The sequence below is a fragment of the Pimephales promelas genome, chromosome 17 (assembly GCF_988280905.1).
Source record: "Pimephales promelas chromosome 17, fPimPro1.hap1.1, whole genome shotgun sequence".
NCBI lineage: Eukaryota > Metazoa > Chordata > Actinopteri > Cypriniformes > Leuciscidae > Pimephales > Pimephales promelas.
The window spans coordinates 28,865,487-28,874,477 of NC_142785.1; positions in this window are offsets into that span (position 1 = coordinate 28,865,487).

Genomic DNA, 8,991 nt, shown 5'->3' on the forward strand with positions numbered 1-8,991 from the left:
CTGCTGGATTCATTAATCTTTTCAGCATGTTCACACATTTACTTGCAACACAACATAGTTTTGAGGGGCACGCCAGAGGCTCATACCCACCCAGGATGTTTGAAAGCAATCAAAATTACAATATGTTTTCCCCGTTCATTTTCAGCTTACGTTTATTCTGGCTATAAAGAGCTTTTATTCCTTGCTTTTCCTGAGCTCCGTGTTGGACAAAAAGATGAATTGGGAATAATGAAGAATTTGATTTATTATAAGAATAAAATGACCTGTTGATTATATTAGGTTTATTACATTAGGTTGAGAATGGGTTTGCTCAGTGGTGACCGATTACAAGCTAATGGCAACTGCTGATTGTTGCTCATTTTTTGTTTAAATTTAGAGATGAGCCAAATTGGGGGTGGGGTGGGAGTGGGGTCATTAAGGATGAAGCAATTTATTATGTTCCCTCCACAGTGTCTTTATGTACAGCTAAACTCATGCTCTCACAGAAATCACAATATGAAGACATACATTTTCAAGTATGCCAGCATACTCCTCAGTTTAAGGAAAAGCTATTTTTTCTCTTTCAATAAACCTTATTCGGTGCACCCACTCATAGATCTGAGTGCAAGTGTATCAGGATGAGGACAATTTAACAGAGTGGGATGTTTAACCCCACTCTCATGTTGAACAGTTGAATCACATGAGTATGCTTTACACTGCTTCAAAAATGGCTAAAGTAAAATCAATATCATGCTCTTGAGCATATACGTTGCAAAAGGGATATAATTTTTACAGCTTGTCATGATTGAATCGACAGTATTTCTTTGAGCGTTAATAGGAGGTTAGAGATTCAAATACCACACGGACTTATCTTCTGAAAGGCACAACGCTCTCCTGTAACCATTGCGTCTGGATCTCATGATGTTGAAGGACAACTTGTAAAGTGCCGGAAATATGAATGTATTGCAATTGTGTTTTTTTTATTGCCACTCACATTCTCCACACAGTCACCGACCAATAAAAGAGCCAAACAATCATAGATGACTCTCACAGAGGGCCAAGGCCACCAGAGCGCCAAAGAAAAGTTGGCAAAGTTATTTATCCTGCAGTTAAGCTCATCCTTGAGAGGCTTGAGAATGACCTCAGTCCGTATTTGAGATGGAGGGGAGGTGTTGGAGAACGGGGACCATTTAATCTCCCCACTGGTGAGAAAGATGGGCAGAGAGACATCTATTAAACTGAATCTTTGTGCCTGAATATAGGCATGTGCTTCCTCTGAGACTCTACCTAAGGCTACTGCCAACAGTCACCGGCATCCCCAGGGAGCACGACTTCCCACAGAGATTCCCGAGACGGTGAACATGTCACAATATTCCCCGGTTCTCGATCACAGTCTAGGCTTTTCATGCGGTACGTTCCTCTGGTATTTCTCTCCTAATTATGCAGGTGCCACGAGGCATGACCACCCGTTCTCGCCAAAACCTCGTTGCCATAACCTTTAATTGGGTCTCATTATAAAAATACTCTACTCCCGGCCGATAAGATGTGAATACCTGCTGTTTCTCCTCTTAAGATGTGTGAATCACTTTAAGGAAGGCAAATTATGAAGGCAGACATTCCAAAAGGTACTGTAATGCATTTGTGCACTCATGTCTCTCGGCCATTTTCTCCGATCATTAAGGAGCAATGCAATGAGTGGTTGCGACTCTGGCAAGTTCTTCTTGTTTAGTAATTATGCATAAGGCTGTAAGTGAGTCTTTCAGCCTATCTCAACTTCTGGATGATCATTATGTGCATTGAATACTGAGAAGGCTCTTTCAGTCGGAGGTTGAGGGCCTGGTCAGCTTGTCCTCCACTGTATGAGTGAAATGTGATTAGGAGTCTAATTATGTGTAGCAGAGAATGAGGGGGGTCACGCTAGGCTGGCTGCTTTTCGCAGTCGTTCTCGCTCTTTTTCTCTCGTTTCCAATCATTCCTCGCACTCTTGTAGGCTGTGGAAACGGAAATACTTAACAAAACCAGAAGTGGCACATTTTTCCCCCTCTATTCAGAATGATTTAAAATCATCAGCACCCAGCCATAATCTCTGCCTGTATACAATCATATGAGCATTTGTCTTTGAGGTAAAAAGAATTGATTTTGGGAGAATGCATTGCATTTCATCAGCGCAGAGTTCTGATGAGATCCTATGTGGGATTTTATTTTTATGGTGACCTTTATCTTTGAGCATCTTACCGCCTGCAGTGGAATACTTCAATTTTAATCACTTGTTCTGAAGTTTTGACAGGGCATACAGTTGATGCATCTATACTTTGGAAAATAATTTGGACCATTTTTCAGCATGGAGATAATGTGACTAGTGACAATTGTATTTTTTAATGCAAATGTATTTGTAAGGTGTTCAAAAAAATTATATATGTCAAAGTAAATTTATTTCAATTAATTATAAATTTTCCCTGATGTCACTAGACATTAAGAAATCATGTTCATTTCAAATACTTATATCACCGACAGCCAGGATACTGTCATTTAAAAAGTGAAGTTGCAGCCCTCAACTTGATGTTGATGTTGTCAAGTTGTGTTTTGTTCTGATGCGTCTCCCTCCACCAATCTACCAATCACGGAGTCAGTAGTGTTGTGGCATTCGGGTTGCCAGCTCTTTTCTAGTTACCACAGCTGCAGATACAAACGTGTCAGAATCGGATGAAAAATTCTAACGTTGTGAAACCCCAAAACACTCGATATGAATCCGAAATACTTTGTTACAAACCCCATAATTAATAATTAACAGAAAAAAAAACCTCACTGTGTAGGACTTGCCATTAAGCTTCTTGTAGCAGCCTATATTCCTGCTGGTACCTGCAGCATATCTGGCAACCTCGAGTCATGGGGGAAGGGGGGATACGCCCTAATTTGAAAGTGATTGCAGTACCAGTTTCGGCCACAATCTTGCATACAGCTCCTTTAACAAGTGTTTGTGTGTGTACTTGTACAACTATCTTTGTGAGGACCGGTTTTAGTTTTAGATCATCAAGGTTGAGGACAAAGAAAGTAGAGAGAGGACATTTTGGCCGCTCGTCACTTTCTGGGACCCCTTTAAAGGCCTGTTTCAGAGTCAAGACTTAGTTTTAGGGATATGGTTATTACTAGGATATGGGTAGGTTTAAGGGGTTTGGGTTAGGCACTTCGTTGTGATGGGCAGGGTAAGGGTAAGAAGCAAGCGATTGCATTGTGTCAATGAATGTCCTTACAAAGATAGATGCACACGAAATGATGTCCATGTGTGGGTGCAAAAACAGATGAACTGAACTTAGCGGGGATATATATATATATATATATATATATATATATATATATATATACTGTATATATAAACAAGATAATGATGCATAAAACAAAGCACATGTGGGACTGATCAATCAACCATTAAGAAACCATGGCAACCAAGGACACAGGGCCAAAACACAGCTAAATAAATGAAAGCCAAAGAACCCAAACACAGACAATATGTGGCATTATATGACATACACATAGTTTACTTGTCAATGCCCCTGACCAAACAGGTTTTCTTGCCCATTATTTTCTTGTATTGATTGAGCCAGTGTTGTTATGTCTGGCTGGACAAGGTTGCTAAATGGCTATTCCTTGTCTCTGCATATTAAGCTGTGAAAATTGTTTTACTATGAAAACAATTACGCATACAATAGCCTGAAATCTTCCCACAGACAAAGAAAAATAAGACCTGATGATTTACATCTGGAATGACACTATGGAAAATTATTGAGGGAACTTTTTGCAGACAGGCCTGTAATAAGAGTTCAATAACTGTGAACTAACGAGACCAGCTCCTAGTTTATATATAAACTAGTGTATTAATAGGATCTGGTCTCGTTAGTTCACAGTTATTGAACTCTTATTACAGGCCTTTCTGCAAAAAGTTCCCTCAATAATTTTCCTTAGTGTCATTCCAGATTTAAATCATCAGGTCTCATTAAATAACCTTTTTTTCACCCCTGGAGAACATTGAAATGATTGAAATTTCAAAACAATTTTATTCTACAACCAGTTATTTGTTGGCAGCCAACTGTGAAATTTTTTTTAATTCTGTTAGTAAATACATGTCGATGTGTTGCTAATAACACGCATGTTTGGTTTTCCAACCTCGATCCTGAAGTTTCCCAATAGTGAATTTAGATTGAGACTCGACGTGCATGTAGAAATCTAATCTCAGGCAGGCGACAGCAGATATTGATATATGCTGTGCTGTGTTTTTCCATTAATGAAGATTACCTGCCTATTCCTATTTGTACATACAGGTGTCAGACTTAGATTTGATTTCATCAATTTGACTGTATGTGTTTGAGCTACTACAGTACATCCAGCAAATGGAAAAGGTTCATTCAGCTCCCCTTAATATGCAGCTGTCATATTTCCACGCATTCAACTAAAGACAGGCAGTAATGTCAGAGATTTTTCAGCTTTTCTTCTCCCAGGTGGTTTTACAACTTGAGGGTTGTCTGACTAGATGCAATTTAAATGATAAATCGACGTAAGGGACTCTTTATTTGTCAGGATGCTGTCTATTAATACAGATATCTGTATGCAAAACATATCCCCTGAGCGCGTGCAATAATGCATGGATTGATATTCTTCTTATTGTCGTTGTTGAGATCTTGTAACTCAGATTGATGAAGTGACAGAGCAACCTATTATCTATATTCTGAACATACTGATGTAACCTCTCCTTAGGATGAAAATTTAACGAGACAGGGATGCAACTTGGTTATAAAATACGGTACCAATCTGAAATTGTTGACTACCCAGTGAAACGTTGACATTTTAAAACGACACTCCTTGACTCCTACAGTTTTTCTTTTCCACTCCCATTTTTCTCCCGAGCGACCTTCGCCACCGACTTGGATAATTATTGTCCTTCTCAAATGATGTGCAGTGTTATGTGTTTTCCTGCACACTTATAGGCCATCCAGCAGGGTAATATCCCTGAAAAATAACAGAGCAGTTAGTTCTTCTGATCTATTCCCACTTTTTGTGTTTGAATGAATATGTAAATTACTCTCCACTATAAGATGAATTCAGGGGCAGTTTTTTTTTTTCAAACAAAAGCTTAAGTGCTGCACCAACAAAGCTAAATGTTTGTTAATGTACCTTTGTTTTTCTTAACGCTGACTGTCAGGAGGTCTTAACAACAACCTTGTCAATGCTGCCTCCATGCTCATATGAAATCATGTCAGCTCGGATCCTGTTCACCCCCCAATTAGATGCTACGGGTCTGGTAATCTGAGATGTCATCTTTCATTGCTTTCCTGTCAGCCTTTCTCAAAACCATCCAGTGACCTTTGCAGTCACTTGATATTAACTTGGTGACTGATTAAAGCTGAATTCCCCTCAGGACAAGCCACCGCCAAAGAAAAACAAAGGATCGTAAAGTATATGTTTTATTAAGTGATTGGCGCAATATAACTTTGGCATAATATCTGTCATGTTTTTGAATGGCTAAATCTATATTATATAATTTCATTTAGCTGAGTGGAGGCCAAACTCTTTTTGTGCCTCCTGGATGTTTGGCCACCCACAATCATACAAAGCCAGCTACCTATGGGCCAATTTCATTAGTAAAACCTCTGAAAACATTTCTAGACGACTATGTAGCGAAGTTTTTTTGAAAACATCAAATAACTCAGACAGCCTTGCCCTCAGGAGCAAAAACGTTGTTTCAAAGTAGAAAAGATGCTTCATCTTGTTCCAGGAATATTCTGAAGGATCCTCATGAGTCTTGCCTTTGCCAATTTTCTAGTGTTTCTCACTTCTTAAACCCTCTGCCATTTAAGTTGCCCAGTGCCTTGCTAAAAAACGTTTGCGTGAATCTCAGCATGGTGACCAATGCATAATTGCATTCCATTCACTCAGAAGCTATAGAGCCAACAGGGCATTATGGTAATTAGAAAGGGACAGAAAACTGGCAAATGAAATATGGCTGAGCGAATAAATGAAGGAGGGGTTTAGAGGGTACTTTAATCAGCTAGAGACCAGGTGCAGCCAAAAACAAAGTTATAGATTAAAAGAAAAAGTTCACCCCTTGCACTCTTGCCTGGGAAGGCAAATTAAAAAACTTTTAATGCAATATTCAATGTGTCTCAATTCTCTTTTTACAGACTTTTTTGCAAGCTCCTGACAACCATTTGCCTTCGTATCATGCCGCAAATGAGGATTGACTTGCTTCCATATGGTTGGACAGCCCTAAAATAAACACATGGGATCATTTTATGACTGCCGTAGGTGAGTAATGGATTGTGAAAGGTTAATTTAATGAAACTCTAGCAATTGTATTAAGCAAACGTCTCTTTCCTGATCAGGCAATGTGGCTATAACCCGAAGAGAGCGTAATTTAATTTATTCGCTAAAATGGGGGTGGAGAGAGCAGCTGTAGGCCAGGTGATTGGTGGGAATATTGACTGACAGGTGTCGGATTGCACTCTTGTCGTAATGAGGGTTAGCAAACCACTCATGTTACCTGAGCAGTCTCCCAAATAAATATGACCAGTCTTGTTGTTGGATGCCTATACTGTTGCTGTAAGGTCACGACCATCTGTTTATGTGAACGAGTTGAATATCTTAGAACTTACCCGATACAAAATTCTCTTTCATTAATTGTAAGTGCATGTAACTCTGTGTATTTCTCCATTTTTAAATCGATATTGAAAAGAGTTTAGCATGAGATGCAGGTAAAATAAACATTGATCGCTACTGAGAACTCATGAATCATGCAAGTGATGCAATTTTAGTTTTTAATGATGTACGGATCCAAGTAAAACAGGTGCTACTTTTGTTCAACTAGTCATTTCTTGCTCAACATGTTGCATACCCCTTTGTGACTGAGCTTTTATTTCCTATTAAGTTTGTCTGTTTTATAGCCAGAATGTTAGTGGTAACACTTTACAATAGGGTTAATTTGTTAACATTAGTTAACTGCATTAGTTAGCCAAAACTAATCTTTGTTAATGTGAATTTCAACATTTACAAATACTTTATTAAAATTTTTATTAAAACTAACTTGAACAAATAATGAACAGCTTTATTTTTATTAACTAACATTAACAAATAGACTAACATTTATATTGCTCATGGTTAGTTAATGCATAATGTTAATATAACCTTGTTGTAAAGTGTTACCTTGTTAGTTAGTCCACCTCTGACAGTATTCAGATGAATCCCTTGCCTCTGATGCAATGTTATAAAAAATAGTTAGCATAATCTAATTGCTATTCCATCAACCACTTGAAATATGCAGAATGAATGAAAAATCTTGCATTAGCAGTGTCAGGTTTAAGATCATTTGTGAAATTCATCGAAATGAGACATCCCTCCACCTCTAATTAGAGGCCCCTCGGCCTCGAGATGTTATGAGAATGCCAACGAAAATAATGAATTCGTAATAGCTGAAGGAGATCAATGATATCCTGAGCAGTTAATGAAATTATCACCCCATGCCTAGCTACAGTATGTAAACAAAGGGCTGAGTAAACAGAGCCAAAGGACTTATTATTCAACCGACATATGCTGCTCATCACACGGGAATGAATAAGTAAAAAGTGCCTTTTTGGGAGTCGATTAATTTATAGATGCATGCTGCGATGTCAGACGTGGCATTAATGATGGATATGAAATATCAGCTAAAGCCAGGTGTAGATATCATGTTCCTGCAATATGAGCTAAATTAATATGAGTCTGTGTATTTATTGGTTTACCTTCGAATGATTCAATTCCCGCAGAATTAAAAGTGCTTGTGTCTTTAAAATGTCTTCAGCCTTCAGGCCTCAGTGTGCAATCGGCACAATGCAATAAGTGCTTCTTATTGTCTTATGTAATAAAAATGTTGCCCTCTTTGAAACTAAAAGGGCTCCCTGTCGTTGTTAGAAAAATATTTAGAGTTAAAATAAACATAAAAATAACATTTTTTAAATCGAAAAAGTTTCCAAGAAAATAAGCACAGTAGGCACTGAGTAGTTCACTTTTTTAAACATTTTTGCTGATAATTTACTCACCCCCATGTCATCCAAGATGTCCATGTCTTTCTTTCTTCAGTCGAAAAGAAATTAAGGTTTTTGATGCAAACATTCCAAGATTTTTCTCCATAAAATGGACTTCAGTGGGAACTAAACGGTTAAACTAAAAATGAACAATTTTTTTTCCGAGTCAATTCGTTTATTTTTTTTGTTGAATGAACCAAATGACTCGGAAAAATATTCGTTCATTTTGATGAACGAGTTTGAACAGGAGAGTCACAAACACGCATCACAGAACAGAGCAAGGCGAGCATTTGAGCTTATAAAACTTAAACTTTGTTATTTCTTCCCCCCCCCCCCCCCCCCCCGCTTGATAAGACCCTTATTCATCGTCTGGAATCGTTTAAAGCCCTTTGAACAGTTTGCAGTTTGCACTGAAACTGTTTTTTGGACCTTGAACCGTTTGGTTCCCATTGAAGTCCTTTATATGGAGAAAAATCCTGGAATGTTTTCATCAAAAACCTTAATTTCTTTTCGACTGAAGAAAGAATGACATCTTGGATGACATGCGGGAGAGTAAATAATCAGCAAAAGTTTTTTTTGTTTTTTAAAGTGAACTACTCATTTAATGTCATTACTGATTGTAGTCTCACAAATTTGTCTTTTTTGCTATTTTGTGAAACAATAATTTAGAGTTTTAATTTTAAATACACTTGACTCAATAGCAAAGATGAGATTGTAATTGATGGGTAAAAAGGTGCACAACACTGATTTTCATAATTCTAGGTCAGAGACTGCTTGATGAATCACTAAATTGAATTGTATAATCAGTGATAAAGAGGATTACACAATGACAATTGGATTGTATGTCTATATTAATATTCAGTGTTTTGTAAAGACCATTAGTTCATCTTTATACATGATCCCAATCATACACACTCAGACAAAGGCACAGAAAGAAAGCCATCGGTTTCATTGATCTAAACAG